Raw genomic sequence first — 16,643 nt, 5'->3', positions numbered from 1 at the left:
AGTTCCGGAGGAGGATCTGCGCCGCTGTTTGCTCTCCCTGGAAGCCAGAGATTTGCGGTTCTAGGAACCAGCTCCTCAGGGTCCTCGGCACAACAGTTCACCCTCTGGGGACATGCGGGGAGGGGCTCGCTTTGCCTCAGAGGGACGCGCTTTCTAGAGGTGAAATAAAGCTGCGACCCCAGCGTCCATGGGGGGGCCGAAACCAACATTTAAGGGTTCAAAGCTCGGGAAACCCCAGCGATCGCCTGTGCTCGCGCGCGCACACAGCTTGCGCACGCCCTTTCCCCCCTCCTGATTTGCTTCTGGGAAAACAAGTCTTGAGAGCCGCCGACTCGCCCGAAAGTCACGCTGCCTAAGCGGGAGAACCCTGGTAGATGCAGGCTAAACCCTCCCCTCCCCGCCCGCTGGTGGATCCATATCCTGTGCGGCCTCTAGGAAGCGCTAGACACATGTAAGTGGTTTCTTTCCTAGGGTTCTGCTAACCGACCTCCATCCTCCACCCCTTAGGACTAAAGAGGTGGCAAACCCCGTTCTCTCATGGAATAAGTACAAATCTCGGAACTTCTCTGAGCTTTATTGGCCTCATCTACAAGTAGAGCGGATGAGGTCCACCGTACCGGGGTGCTAGACATTAGTGTTAACTTTCTTGACTCCAGGACTAGAAGGTGTTTAACTGGTTGTCCCCTTCCCTGCCGGCTTCGGCGTACTCCCAGGGCCTTCTCGGAGTACCAGGCTACAGGGGTGATTTGGCAGGAGCCGGTGAGCAAGGTAGCAAAGGGCTGTGAGCCAGCTCTTCCCCAAGCCCTCTTTCAGCCCAGGACTTGAGGTTTGGAGTTGGACCTTAAGTTACGAGGTTCTAATTTGGACTTGGCTGCCTCAGAACTCAGCCCAGGGTTTTTATTCCTGTAGCTTTAAGATATTTTGCCTTTGAGCATTCAGAACCCAATAGCAGCTGGTATCGGTGGGAAACGGGCCAGCTCTGTTTTACTCCGTGTGCTCACTTCACTTTCACTCAGGCTGCAGAGGGTAACTAACTGGCTGCTGCCAGCCAAGCGTTGACCTTTGTGGGGGCAGGGTAGAGCAGGATTTCTGTGAAGTCCAGATCCATTTACTTCCCCCAAAGAGAGAACGAGTTCTCCTGATCGTTTTTGTCAAGGAGCTCATATTCTACATGATTTATGATAACAGTAATAAAAGTAAGTTTTGTCCATTAAACACCCACTACCTGCCAGTTAGTTCAAGCAGTTTAAATTTGCTGCTTTCTTCCCACAACCATCTTGAGAGGCATACATTTTTACCTAGACTTCACACAGGAGGAAATAATCCCAGAAAGTCTCCGTGTCTTGCTTGGGGCACACAGACAGCTGGAAAGTGACCTTAAGTCTGTGTTACATTCCTTTGTGTTTTCTGCACTCTGGCAAACTTTCCCTCAAAGCCTTGGTTATCTGCTTGGGAAGTGGTGCTGATGGCGTGGCTGTTATTCTCTTGTTCCTGTATTCAGAAACTCCCAGACTTAGGACTTTGTGTAAATATGTCTCTTTTGCCCAAGGGTCCTGTGTATCTTCTGCCTTCTGGCTTAGGAGGCTAATTTTCTACTTAGGTTAATAAATAGCACGTAAAGATCTGTTCTTGTTAATGCCTCTGCTTGCAAGCCATCCTCAGCGTCCTCTTTGCCTGAGAGAAGGGATGTTTCACAGTCCAGACACAGCCTCATCATACTGGAAGCTCAGTTGGGAAGGCCTGGGTTATGCTACCTAAACCCATCATCCCAGAGGCTGTAGTCAGTGAAAGATTGTTTCTTGCTCCTTCTCACTACTTGCCCACTGTGGCTGTGCAGGGAACTCTGTCCACTGTCCTGCTTCTCACTAGTAGTGACTAAAGGGGGAACTCAGCTAAGTTCTGACTGGCTCTCAGTGTATCCACCTGGAAATGGCACCTTCTTTGCTCATATGCTGCTGGCCAAAGCGAGTCACGAGGCCATGCCTGAGACGAGAGTCTGAAAGGGGTCCTTCCTGCCTTCTTTCCTTCTTCAGGGGATACAGCCCCAACAACCCTTCAGTTACAGCATGAAGTTCACATCCGGGCTTTGAGAGGTAATGTATAGAGACATCAGGTCCAGGTGTGTGTCTTCTCTGAGGGAGCGCTAGCTACCCTGCACCACATTCAGTTTGTATGGTGAGGCAGAGACTGAAGTTCTGCTTTGGAAGGGAAAGAACCGAGGTCACAGTAGATACCAGCCCCTGAGTGTTTTCAGGACCCCTCTCCATCCACTCCTGCAATTAGGGCCTGGTTCTGCTTGTATGACCGCTTTCTTTGACCCTGGGTTTGCCCTCAGTCTTCCAAAGACTTAATGAAGGCCCTGGGCTTTAAAAAAATATAAGGGATCCATTGTTTAAGTGTTGAAGATGGTCTTTTGTAATGCCGGTTAGTTGTAATTCCCATACAAGTAGAATACCAGGTATGCCGTGTGCCAGTAGCCACAGCAACTGTTCTCTTCTGGTCCCATTCCAGTGGTTTGCCCTGTTTCTCTGCTTTCTTACTCTTCTGCCTCCTGTTCTACTCATCTCTTTCTTCTTGCTTTTGGCTTTGTTTTGGGTATGTTAGGCTTAGAAGATGGGAAAGTTGTGCCTTTCTTTTCCTCTCCAGTGCTGAATGAACATATTAGGTACTATCCTAGTGTGTACTGAGGGGTTGGTTTGGTTAGTTCAAGATAGAGTCTTGTTACAGCCCAGGCTGGCCTTGAAGGCAACCATCCTGCTCTAACTCCCAAACACTGAGGTCTTCACCATCATGTTCTGTGTATCTTGAGAATTTTAACAATAGGTTCTTACCCCTTGAACAGATCCTTGCTTCAAGGCTGACTTCTCCAGGCCCTTCCCTAATTTATTTTATTTTGTTGGGATTGCCTCTGTTCAACCTTCAAACCCCCAAATTTTGGGATTTTTCTCTTCCCTTTTGTTCTTACCTATGATGTGGCCACATCTACCTTGAGCACATTTCGGTAGCCACCTCCAAATGCTCCTGACCTGATGTTCCAACCTCTTGCTTTCTCTCCTTAGGTTCTGTTGTAAGGCACTGTCCATAAGATCAGTTGTACCTACTTGAGAAAGATCATCACAGTTGGGTGTGTGGACTGTTGACATCCCCTACCTCAAAGGAGGGATAGACAGTGTCATGGACCCTCACCAGAGTATCCAGTCAATCATTCCTGCCACCTATGCACCTACTTGGATTTGGCCATAGGGTCTCAGGGGGTGGATAGATTACATAGGTTGGGGAAGATGTGGGGAAAGAGTCTCCATCTGCACAGCCCCAGGGGAGCTATCATCTATGCTGGTGCAGACCTTGCAGCTCAACTGCTTCAGAGTCTCCCACAATCCTGCCTATAGCTCTCCATCGTGTTCTATGAGAAAGCCTAATGAACTCATTGGTTCCCCTGGTGAAATTTGGTAAAATCAAACTTTGTTGGTGGGCCCTTAGAAGTCAGAGATAGGTGCTACTTAGTCCCTCCCACCTCCACTACCTCATCACTCACCCAGGGGGGAAATTCTGGTGACAGGTTCATGATCTGTCTCTTAATTTATGACAGGTGAGGTTTGCCAAAAAGATCACTATCCTTTCAGCCTGTGTTCTTAGGTGTTGTCCAGTCTAGATGAATGTCTGGCTTTTATGTTTATTGGTTTTATTGTGTTACCCCATGCTGTGTTTTAAATGAGTCAGGTCAAGTGCAGTTATACTGCTAAAACAAATAACCCTAAAAAATCTTAGTAGCTTATAAAGAAATTGACTTCTTTCTCATTGTGTATGACCAGTTTCAGAAGGGCTGTGCTTAATGTGTTTACCTAATCTGTAGAAGGATTAATCTTGAATCGTGCTTCCAGAATCATCATCATCATCTTGGTGGGGAAAGAATGCATGAATCCATGCCTACTTTAAGAGCTTTTTTCAAGTGTGATGCACATTATTGAATTCATAGACTAGAAACTGATAGGAGTCACATGACTCATGCCTTAAAGGGTACAGGGACATGCAGTCCCACTGTATGCCTGAAAGTCAGGAGCTTGACGTGCCCACTTCTGTCTAGGCTAGATTATTGTTGGGGAAGCCATCCATAAGTCTTCCTGGATTATAGCCCCAGGGTTATTTCCCACTGGTGCTACGTGTCTACAGAAGTCAGCTCTGTCTGTACTTGTACACATATGTGGGTTCTGGGACCCTGGCCAACAGCATCTTTATTCTAAACATTGCTGAGAGCAAAGAGTACACAAATCTTAAAGCTTCTTCTGAAAGCAGTTCACGTGGTCAAGCCTGACGTCACAGGGGAAGGGAAGCAAATATTTGTAAATAGAGATGCAATCCACCACACCCTACAATCCACATTCCGTCCATTCCTCAGAGTCTCAGCCACTCCACTTAATATCCCTCCTTCTATATATTTTTATTCTTAATCAAAATGTGAACTGGCCTAAGACATGGCTCAGTGACTTAAGGCGCTTGCTCCCAAGCCTGACAACTTGAATGCAATCATTAAGACCCAAATGGTAGAAGGAGAGAATGGACTCCTTCAAATTATCATCTGACCTACACACACAATAAAGTAAATACACACACACACACACACAATAAAATAAATGTAATTTTATATGAACTGTTCATTTTTCAAGAGTCAGATCAAATAATCACTCCCCTGAAAGCTTTCCCTACCAATCTCCCAACCACAGTGGGTATGTACCTGGAAGAGAGAATGCCTATCACTTTTGAATGTCTTCTTCAATCACTGACTCAAAACCCAGAAACAGTGTTGTTCTTATTTTGTATCTCTCTGTGCTTACTAAGTACCTGGCACATGGAAGGATAAAGGATGCGTGGTAAAAGCTTATTGTTGGATTTTTTAAAAAAGCCTTTGCACATGGAATTATGGAATATTTCAATAGCGAAGTAGAAATTTTACCTGGACTTAATTCATCATATTGGATCATGGCAAATTCCCTACCTGGATGGGTTAGCCTGGGCTTTTCTTCCTGCACTTCTCTGTCTTTGCCAACTTCTTTCCTCTGTCTCTCTAGGCTGCTACACCCTCCCCTCCCTGCAGCCTCTCTCCTCATACCTTCCTTCTGCATCTGGTCTTCTCCAGCCACACCGTCCACTGCTGAATCAGTTGCACTACAACTAAGAATCAGTTTCTAAACTTGAGTGACTTGTTACAAAAGGTTTTCTTACTCTTGCTTCATGTCTGTCAAGGCTGGCAGGGTCTCTAATAATATCACCTTCCTCTGGGACGCAAGCTGGTAGACTGCCCACTTCTAGGAACCTAAACCTCTCTTGATAGAGGGGAAGAGAGATTTGAAGACTCGTGTCTGAACAATTATATGCCTTTGCTTTAAAATGTTACATGTCACTTCTCACAGTTTCATTGGCTAAAACTAGTCTCGTGGCCCACTCAGCCATCAGGAAAGCAGGAAAAACAAAGAGCTGGTAGTATTTGGTGACCAGTCATAATGATTCCCACTCTGGTCTTGGTTCCCCAAAAGTGACAAGCTATTTGTTCCCCTAAGACTCTTTATATGATACCGCCACCCAAATTCCCTGGTCCTCAACTGATTTCTCTTTTTCTTTGGATATTTGTTTAGATGATGAAGCATTCTGTGGCTTCCCTAATGTGTTCACCTCCCACCTAAATTATCATCAGCCGCGCCCCTCCCCCCATTTACAAACTCTTCAAAAGTCCCTATAATTTCCCCTCCTTTCTTTGCTTTTTGAGTGTAGAGCCAGATGAAAGTGAGACCCAGGAATCAGATGGACAGGGCAAGAGATAGATTCCCAACTGAAGGACAGGTCAGGTACAAAGCCACATCAGGCCTCTTGGTGCTTTACCACTGACTTGTTGGGCCTGGGTGAGTAGATAGAAAGGGATTCCTAAGGGACTGGGTAGCCTTGCTTAAATTGCCTTGGAAGTGAGAGTAAACTGCTGAGGTAAGTATGCTTGGGTCCTTCTGCACTCGGCCATTTGCTAGCTCACTTTCCTGTCCATGAAGAGTGAGAAGGCATTGAGATGTGACGAAAAGGACCTCTACCAGGTGTCCTGTAGTGGAAAGCTGAGGCCAGGATGATGGTGATTTCCTCTTAGCAATGAAATTTGTTATTCTGCATTTCTTTGTATAATTGTGTATTTCTGATTTTTCTCCTGAGATCTCTTTAACCTAACCCAGCAGAGGCCAAGCATTGAGAATGCAGCAGGAAATAGTGACTTTGGTGTCTGTAGTATGCTGAGCAGCTAGCATGGTGTTGGACACAGAGAGTGTTAAGTAGATCTTGGTGATTCATCAGTGCTCCTGTGTTGTTGGTTTCGGGCAAGAAGGTCTGTATGACTGGCAGTCACTATTGCCCTTGTAGTGATGGCAGTACACACAAAATATCCATAAAACCCCATGCCCACTAAATAGCCCAAGTCCCAAACATCATCTTCCAAGTTCTGACCTCCCAGGGCAGGCAGCATCCTCGTGCTTAAGTGCTTCTAGTCTTGCAGTGTAGGGCATGATGCTGGGAGCAGGGATGTACTAAACAAGTACTGCTGAGCAGAAGCCGTGGGTGGAAAAGTTAGAAGCCATTATGGCTGACCAATGGACCTCCTGAGGAAAGATGGGCATGTGGTGAGGGGCCTGAAACTATGTTCCATGGAGAAGAGTAGAAGAAACTGGCCTTATTGAGCTGGGAGGAAGGTGGGAAAGATTGAGTCCTTTGAAGAGCTTTCAGATAACGGGGCAACGGTCATGTGGGAGAATTGACTTGCTCTAGATTTTTGAGATCAAAGCTGGGGTAATGGTTAGAAGTTAGTGAAAAGCCTTTGCTGTGTTCAAGCCAGAACTTCTGGAGTAGTTTCTCAGTAGAACAGTTGCTGTACAGATAGAAGTGAAGTTCTGCCACTAGATGCCTTTGCTGCCTCTGTCCAAGATGCTCTCTGCCAGACTCCTTTATGATCTTCTCTGTGAGCCCATACTAATCACAGCAACCGTCACCCATGGTCATGTTAGCAGAAGTCATCCCCCATAGCCTTGTTTAAAATCTGTCCAGCAGTGTTCACCAACATTTGTGGTCTAGATCTGACCCCTTTTTAATACAAAGTTTATAAATCTGGGATGATGTTTTCATGTTGAATGAACATTCTATCAAAGCAACTACTTTCAGTGTCCATAAATCAAAATTCCGTGTATTTAGAATCACTGAAGAAGACTGGGTATGGCCATCTGCCTCAGGAAAGCTTCTTAGCATGCACTGGGCCTTCTCCTTTCTCACCTGTCCATATAGCTAGTCTGTGTTTGTGGGTTCCTTTGTGAACAGGCATGCCTGAGTTTTAGCCAGTACAAATAGGATGAATGTGATGTGTATGTATTTAGAAGCTTGTTTCAGAAAGTCTTCTCCTCATGTTCCTTGGTAATGCAAGGTACTTCAAGGACATACAGAAGAACAGAGCCACAGATAGAAGGAAGCTTGATCTCTGAATGGCCCCATGGAAGGATGTTCACTGACTAGAAGTAGTCCTGCTGGATTCTGAATGAGCAATCAATTTCACTGTGCTGGTTCACTGGAATTTTGGAGTGAAGGTGATAATGTCTTTTTATTCTAGTTGGTGCTATTAGGACACCCTCCCTGAGCTAGGTTGAAGTTGGGGCCTTTGTCTTGCCTGTCCCAGCTTGAAAAGAAAGACTATCACCGGGCGGTGGTGGCGCACGCCTTTAATCCCAGCACTCGGGGAGGCAGAGCCAGGAGGATCTCTGTGAGTTTGAGGCCAGCCTGGGCTACAGAGCGGGATCCAGGAGAGGCACAAAGCTACACAGAGAAACCCTGTCTCGAAAAACCAAAAAAAAAAAAAAAGAAAGACGATCGTACTACTATATACTGTTATTTCCCATTGAGTTTGTAAGCTTAATGAGACATGTCTTCATCTTTTTTTTTTGTATTTAACCTTTGAGTGGGCATTTATTGAAATGCCAGGTTCTTTGGGGGAGGGGGATTTCAGAATACAAGTATCCCATATTGTTAAATATTTTATTAATTTCAATATTTTTGAGTGTTTATTGTCTATTAGCCACTGGCACTCGTTGCTAAACAACAGTTTCCGGGCATGCCCACTGGTTGAGGCATAGCAAGGGAAATGCATAAGAGGGAAGATAAGATGAGCCCAGCGTGATAATGCTCTGGGTTACACGAGTCCTGGGTGGAAGGGCCTCTGTCAAGGATAGAAGTTGAAGAAAGTGGAGACATTAGTTAATAAGAATCTTCCAAAGTAAGTGGAAATAGCCAGGAGAAAAGGAGGCAGCAAAGAGAAGAGGAAGAGGGGATGTGTTCATGAAGGCTTAGCTGTTAGGGACCAGGGCATATTTGGAGCTGTAAAAGAGGGATGGAAAAGAGGGACTTGGGATGTGTGTGTGTGTGTGTGTGTGTGTGTGTGTGTGTGTGTGTGTGTGTGTGTGTGTACGTACATGCTTAAATGCCTTGGTCAGCTTTGCAATGTGGTCAATTGTCATATGTAAAATGTTTGTTTCCCTGGGAGCAGATGTGTCGTAGCCATCAAGATGTTGACACTTGTGGTATTTGTGTAGTTTCTACTTTCTTCATTATGCTACCTTCTTCATTTCAGAGTTTTCAACAGTGAACATGAATTACACTTGCAATTCAAATAAAAACATTTTTTCATCTGATTGGCTGTGACTCTATCTTCCATCTTTTGAAGGGTCTTTAAAGTCAAGTCCTCTGAGAGAGCGAGGGTCCAGAGCTGATTCATAGTGAAGGTAGCTTTAAACTTCGGGTGACCGCTTTCATTCTCTTCACCTCTCCATTGCATTTCCTTCCCGGGATGGGGCTTCTAAAAAATAACAGTGGTTTTGCTAATCACAGACAGTGCCTTGTGTGTTTGTGTGCATGGAGTGTGCAACGTGGGGAAATCAAGACAAAGATTCCCTGATGCTTCCCTACTTAAGGACCTTCTCTGCACAAAAGATGGTTCTCAGTCCACTGGGCTGCAGGGACTTTTCTGTGACACTGCTACGATCATTCCTGCTGATTTGGCAATTAGGGGGAAGCAACTGATAATGTTGTAAAGCATCAGGAACCACTGTTCCCAGTAGTTCTTTCAGCCCACATCTTCCTCCAGCATCCTGGCACATGGCTCAACAATGATGATGTTTCCAATGAACATCCAAATACTTGGAAGTCTGGAAGCACTGGATCAGCATTTTCTGTCTTGTTGGAACAGCGATCAACAACCTCAGAGACAACATGAGTTTGTTTTCTGTGCTTACCTATTTCCAACTTCATCCAGGCCCAAATGTATACCATTGAGACCCCAACTGGAAGAACCCTGCCTGAGATACTTCTGGTGTGTGCCACAGAAGAGATACAGTTATACCACTGAGTGATGCTTAAAACTTTGCCCAGAGATCACTGCTATTCATCTTCTGTGGGCTAAAGCATGTCACAAAGGTGAGCCTGACACAGAGGAAGAATCTGGAGTCTGATAGGGAGGTCAGCTGATATTTAGCAATATGAATCTTAGATTCTTTACCTAGAAAATGAAATTAGGTAAAACAAACTAATTATATAGTTTATTTGGATATTATAATTCAAACCATGGAATACCATGTTGAAAGATGGAATGCCACTTTGAAAGATGGATTGTCTTGAAAATATGAGCTGATCTGGAGGAGCCCATTGATGGCTTTAAATGAGCAAAGCAAGCTAAGGCCATAAATGAGACCATGTAAACATGGTTTTATTTTTGGATAAATCATGTATGGTGGTACATATCTGTAATTCCATAATTTAGGAGGCTGAGACAGAGGATTGCTATGTTTGAGGCCTGCCTGGTCTACACAGTGAATTCAAAAGTGTCTCAACAAAACAAAACGAAAAACCCAGAAACCAAACCAAACCACCCTGAAAGTGTATGAATATACTGGTACGAGATTATTAATAAAAATGCCTCATAAGCACTTACTTCTTGTGGACAGTATTATATTAAGTGTTTTGTGGTTTTGTTTTTAACATATATTTGCTCATTTAATCCTGGAATTAGAAAAGAGAGAAGGAAATAGCTTGTACCAGATGGTTATTAGCCACTTTAATTGGAGGGGAGGAGAGTTTGCACCTGCAACCACCCTGAATGTGCCTAATCTTGTCTGATCTCAGAAGCTAAGCAGGGCTGGGCCTGGTTAGTACTTGATGGGAAAGGGGATTGTTCTTTAAAACTGAGATGATTTCTTTTAAGTTTGTGTTGTGCAAAATGGGTCAACTTACCAGCAATTATCAGGAAACAAACCACCACAAAAATCTAAGCTTCATCCAGCCCTGAGCATTTAATATTCTGCTCATTGGCCTGTAGTCAGTTGAGGTGGCTTAGCCTTCCCCAGGCCCTCATTCAGTCTTTTCTGCTGTCCACCATGCCTTCCAACCACCCCTGTGGTTTTCTAAGTCACGATGGCTTTTCCTGGAATTGCTGCCTTGATGCAGTATTGCATGCATATGTAATATGCAAGCTGGAGAAGTTGGACTTTGGGTAAAACTCAGGGCTTCCTGATGGGTCTCATTCTGGATCTCTGCTAGAGAGGCAGCCTCTATGGGGGATACACTTTCAGGGCACAGAACATGGTAGGTGGGAACACACTAAGCATTTCAAGGCCCAGGCTTAGTTCTGGTGTGTTGTCATTGTCTGAAGCATGTCATGTGGCCAAGTTTCATATCAATGGAGCTGGGAAGTCATGGAGGTTGTATAAGGAAGGAGGGAGTATTTTCTGAATAGTAATATACCATGGTAAACATAACACCAAAACAATAAAGCAAGGAGAAAGAGCATTTACCAAGGAGTTTGTGTTCAGCATCACCTGAAGTACTATGCGTTTTGTAAAACTACACACTCTGTTATTACAGTGGACACAGTGATGCAAATATGGACATTCAACCAGAGTGCTTACTGCCTGGCACAGCAGGTAAAAGTTGAAACCAGCTTGGCTTATGAAGCTTCTGGTGTGACACTAATAATAAGCAAAAACCAGAGGCCATCGGCTTATACTGTTGCTACTTGTCATAAAGTCCCACCTTCCAGAATTGGAAGGATCAGGTGCCTATGATAAACAGGTGCCTCCCAACTTACAGAAAGTTGCTTTTGCCAAAATGGTCATTCTGGGCAGGGTTTGTCTACACTGCTAGAAAATGATTTGTCACTGAAATCCCCCGATGTGAATTAACTGAGTGACACAATAACTTGGTGGCCAAAAATAGAATGGAAAGTCAGGTATGATGGGTGTATCTAGAGTCTTTGATTGTTGCTTCGCATAACCCAGCCAGCAAATATTTAGGTCAGTTGGGAATCTTCACTAGGTTCTGAGAAGCTCTTTAAAAACTGCAGTGTCATCTTCTATTGCTTCCTCAAGCCAAAGAGAACCAAGTGCTTCTTAGAGCAGCCACAGGGGAGCCCTGAATTAGCATACCCAGTGATCCAGAACATTAAAGAGCTGGGGAGGTGACTCAGCACTTAAGAGTACCTGCTGCTCTTGCAAAGGACCCAGGTTTGGTTCCCAGCACCAACATAGCAGTTCACACCCATCTGTAACTTCAGAACTCCGGGGGTTCTGACACCTTCTTCTGGCTTCTACAGACACCAGGTATACATGTAGGCATAATCTGAGAGGGGTGGTGGTGAGGGGGGAGGGAGAGAGGAGAGAGATTAATTTTCTTAAAATGCTGGCCAGGAAATCAGGTGTGTTCTAATTTCCATTCTCTTCCAAGTAGTTTGGAAAGTATGGCTAATATGAGAATCAATCAAACACTCCCCCACACAAATGTCTTAGGCAGTAGTTTGTCAGGGTCAGACTCCTCAAATTTCAGTCACTCACCCATCAGCTTTTCCATTTTATATGTTCACTTACATATCTAAAATCTATTTAATTCTTCTCTTTATATGTCTTACTTGTCCAATAACATGCATAGATGTTATTGGATTGTGTTGGGAACTATAATTCATTGATTACAAGTAATTGGTTGCTCAAACCTTTAGGCAAGTGTAAATATAAATGCAAAATCATTAAGTAGATTTGTTCATGCATGATTGAACATTGTCTCTAATTGTAAAAGTGTTAGAGATCCTCTGTTGATAGGGTAGAAAATTATGAACTTTGGAATCAGGGTGACTTAGGTTCAAACTAAAACTCTGGTCCCAAGTGGTCAGCCCTAAACATATGTACATACATACAAACAAAAGTAAGTGGACTCAGTGGTGTGTGTGTGTGTGTGTGTGTGTGTGTGTGTGTGTGTGTGTGTATGTGTGTGTGTGTGTGTGTGTGTGTATGTGTGTGTGTGAACAATAATTGAAGAGAGATCATGAATTTGAGAGAGATTGGGGAGGGTGAGATGGGAGGAGCTTGGTTGGAAGAGAGGAGGAGGAAATGATGTAAATACAGCACTCCTGTATGAAATAATAATAATAATAATAAAGTTATAAATGCATTTCCCTCCCAGTAATTTATTTCACTTTGATAATTTTCTTCAGTGGCTGAGCACCAATTTTGCATATATAAAACTGCATAATAAAAGCTATCTTACACCTATGGGTGTTCAAAAAATCAGTGGCATTTTAACTAGTAGTGGGAACTTAAAAACAGCTTAATTTTCTTCTTTCCCTCGATTTTTATGAACTGTATCACTAGATAGATGATAGGGATAGTATTAATTTTTTTCTAGAATAGTTTATTATTCCATTGCTGACAGGTACTAGAACTGTACCAAGTGCTGAAGATAAAATGAAGACTGAGTAGACGGAGTTGAAAACATAGGCTCGAGGCCTGGTTTATCACCATTAGATAAGTCACTTAACAGCTCTAAGCCTGTTTCCTCATGTGAAGAATGATTGTGGTGATTGTTAGTTACCTCAGACAATTTCAGTGGGAATGTCACAATACCTGATAGAAAAGTCATTGCTGAACTGATAACATTTCTGTTTTTAACAAATGTGTATATATATACATATGTATATATGCATATATGCTATGTAGCGTATATGTGTTTAAACCATTTTTTTGCAGAGTTGAACATTAAAAAAAACCAAAAAACTGATCTTTTGCAAAGCCCAGTTTGAGGTAGACCATACAACCTTTTAGAAAACCATGGCTACACCGGGCGGTGGCGCACGCCTTTAATCCCAGCACTTGGGAGGCAGAGCCAGGAGGATCTCTGTGAGTTCGAGGCCAGCCTGGGCTACCAAGAGAGTTCCAGGAAAGGCGCAAAGCTACACAGAGAAACCCTGTCTTGAAAAAGAAAAAAAAGAAAGAAAGAAAGAAAGAAAAAAAAACAAACCATGGCCACAATGCTAAGATAGAACTGAAAGAATTACAAAGACTTGTTAAATTAGAATGAGGAAATTCATCCACACTTACATGCTACAGCTCATAGAGGACATTACTTTGGAGCTGGCAAAATTTGCTTGACAGAAGGCTGAGAAAGGATGAGGCTGCTGAGTGAAGCCAGAGAAGATGCTCAAAGACAAAGGGGCACCATACAATAAGCTTTCCAAGATTTATCATCTTGGGGGCGGGGGCAGAAACAACTCTTATACTACTGTCATCCCATTGGTCATCAGCCTTGCAGTAATTCGGGTTATAGTACTATGCGTCAGAGCAGTGTGGGCCACATAGGCAACTGCCTTGTTTCAGGCCTCCACAAACTTCTGGACTTCAATATCAGGATAAGCAATCAATCCCAGAGATAGTATTCAGTAAGAGATGTATCGGTGCCTCTGTCCTTCCTTCCCTTCTCAGACTGATCAGGTTCTGTCCTCCCCTCTCTTTGGCTTTAGTAAGGTTCCTCTTCTTTACTAGCTTGTGAGCTCCTTGAGAAAGGTGCCTGATGTTCATCTTTGTGCTCTGAGGGCTCAGAATAGGGTCCCTGGACAAAACTGTTGTGTTGCAGTTGAACTTCTTCTAGTAGCCAAGGCAAACCTCTGGACCCTTTGAGGTAGCACAAGGGTTCATCTGCAGGCAACACAAGCCTAGGATTGGAAGCTCTTTCAGGAACAGTGTATGACTCCACTCTATCTCTAGGGATGTACCTGTTGCTCCCAAGTATGGCAAGAAGGATCAGTGGGTCTCCATCCTTCTTCATCCAGGAGTGCCAAATGCATATCTGCCTCCCCAGCCTTCTTCCTTCTTCCATCCCTTCACCCCTCTGTACCTTTCTCCTTACCTCCCAACAACTGTCCACTGAGCACTGTTCCATGACAGGCTTTGACAAGGTCCCAAGGATGGAATAGTATACAGTAGGCACATAGCTTCCATATTTCCTATGGTTTATGTGCTTAGCTTCTGCCTCCAGGTTGCTGGGAATGAATTTCTGGCTGTATCCTTGACTCGGTGTACAGATTTGATCCAGTGCCTCTCCGTATCTCAACCTCTTATCTATAAAATGAGGCTCATGGTAGAATCTATTTCAGACTGTGAATGTTCAATGAGTTTCTATGCCCATACCATAGTACCTGACGTAGTAAATACCTAATAAATATGAAGTGTAATTGCTAGTGTTACAGTTTCTATATATAAATAAGAAATCAACCAATTAACATAAACCACAATAGTAAATAAATGCTATGGGTAGAAGTAACTGGGCGGGAACTGCCTCTTACCTCTGACCTGAAAGTACTTATGATGTGATTATGTTGAATATGTAAACAGTGTCTGATGGGAGTTGGGAGTAATTGCACCTGTCGGTCTGGAAGATTTCTAAATACCCATCTGGTCCTGAAGATGAACAATGAGGACCATCTTAAGGGGAAGCATCCAGGAAAGCTTACAATATAATGAATAAAACAGACAGACAAGAAGTAGTGTGAGCCAGAGGTGAGATAGTGACAACCCCAGGCAAGAAAAAAGGCCCCATCAATGACCAGATGTTGAGCACTTTCCCCTACGGAGTCTGCACTTGGCCAATACTGTTAAAGAAATTTTGTTCCTCAATACCTGTTCCAGTGTCACTGAGACCCTGTTGGGTTTTTTGGCCATTACCGCATGGGCTCCTTCCATATCTGGAGGACTCAGAACTCCACACAAGACATTTTTAGGGCTCCTTCTGCCATGCCTGCTAAACTCTGTGCCACAAAATCCACTGAGATATTAGATTTCTTGGTGTTGGTGGTAGTGATGTTGGGGCTTTATTTGTTGTGTTTATTGTATCTGAGCCTATCATAGAAATCTAACGAACTATGATTTCTAGATACTGTGGTCCCTAGTCCTTACGTCTAAATAAGCATCTGGTGTCAGAGACTAAAATGTGGGTAACCTTGGGTACTTCTTCTCATTTGCCATTTGGTTTGTAGACAGTCATACCAATTGAGCAAGGGGTATGTGCTAGAGTGACAGGTCATAAGGTCACTTTGGATCTTAGCTTCTTCATCATGGAGCCTTGGCCAGATCACTGGTCTTCACCAGCGATGTGGACTTCTAAACCCTGTTTTTAAACAAACTAAAGCGGGTTCAATGCTATCTTTTAATATTAATAGTTTCAGCTTCACTCTATGATAGAAGAGAAAAGGGTAAAAGAACAGCTATCAGCTGGGAATTTTATTACATTTTTCCCTGCAAAGTCACAGGCCCCCAGGATCTCACTGTCTTGGAGTCTTTGTGGGAGGGATCCCAAACTGAAAAACACTCTTCTCTGGTCCTTTCTAGATCTGAAGTTCTCAGGATCCCAAGACAGTTTTTCTTGTCTTTTGTAATTTACCAGTGCCCAGTATACATGCTTCCTAGAGTCTATGTGCCCCAGGCCTTGGTCAGACTGAGGGTTAATGCTTTAGAGTTGCTGGGTAGAATGTTGGTCCTCCTCCTATTCCTCTCCTCTTACAGACCTTCTCAGAGCTTTCATTTCAATGGGTCCTAGCTGCGCTTGCGTGACTCCTCTCTGAAGGCCTTCCTCCCTTGTCTACTTGGCTGTGTGGATCTGAAAACAGACATTGTTTACTAGTAATCGTCTGTATCCACACTGACTTTGGATAATCTGATGTCATTTGTGAGACTCTCCATTCTCAACATGGTTTTGCTAGATTAGGTTCTAAGCAGGTCTCACATTCTTACCAACCCCCAACTGCTGTGGTGCTTGGGTTTGGGTCAGTAGGAATACCCAGGGCAATTGTTTATGACATTAGCTTACTCAGGTCAACGAGTACTTCTCAGTAGTTTCTGAATGTAGAACTCCAGGAATTTTCTTAAAGCCACTTATATTAGCACCTTCTCTTCACTAAGCCAAAGAAAAAAGAGACTGGGCTGGCCCAGCTCTTAGCTCTTTGTAGTTCAACGTCAGCCTGGTTTAGGCTGGGATAAGGATGATGATGGTGGAGGTGGTGGTGATGATGGTATTGATGATAAAGATAACAATAATAGTCCTATGAGAATATTATTATCCCCATTTTACAGATAAGGAAACTTGAGGCTCAGAGCGTTGACATAGTTCTCCCTCTGCCATACAGGTAGCACTTAGCAAAGGCAGGATTTACATCTGGTTCCACGTGACTCAAGGCAGGTCTCTTTCTACTCAACTGCACTCCACCACTCCCTAGGTGGATGCTTAGGGTCAGGAGCCTTGTGAGAACAACAGGTCTGTCAAGTTCT

At 43.9% G+C, this 16,643-nt stretch overlaps 1 long non-coding RNA gene across 1 annotated transcript in view; it reads left to right on the top strand.

Moving 5' to 3' along the window:
• The first annotated feature begins 461 nt into the window (after positions 1-461).
• Positions 462-16,643, top strand: part of LOC128096383 (uncharacterized) — a 36,759-nt gene continuing 20,577 nt past the window's right edge. The window contains exon 1 of the long non-coding RNA XR_008213634.1: positions 462-7,601. This is a non-coding gene — a long non-coding RNA (uncharacterized LOC128096383). The remainder of the gene's footprint in view (positions 7,602-16,643) is intronic.

The sequence above is a fragment of the Peromyscus californicus genome, unplaced genomic scaffold, assembly GCF_007827085.1.
Source record: "Peromyscus californicus insignis strain IS unplaced genomic scaffold, ASM782708v3 Scaffold_5__1_contigs__length_169319896, whole genome shotgun sequence".
Lineage (NCBI taxonomy): Eukaryota > Metazoa > Chordata > Mammalia > Rodentia > Cricetidae > Peromyscus > Peromyscus californicus.
The sequence above is the reverse complement of the archived record's forward strand: the minus strand, read 5'-3'. Positions and strand labels throughout refer to the sequence as shown.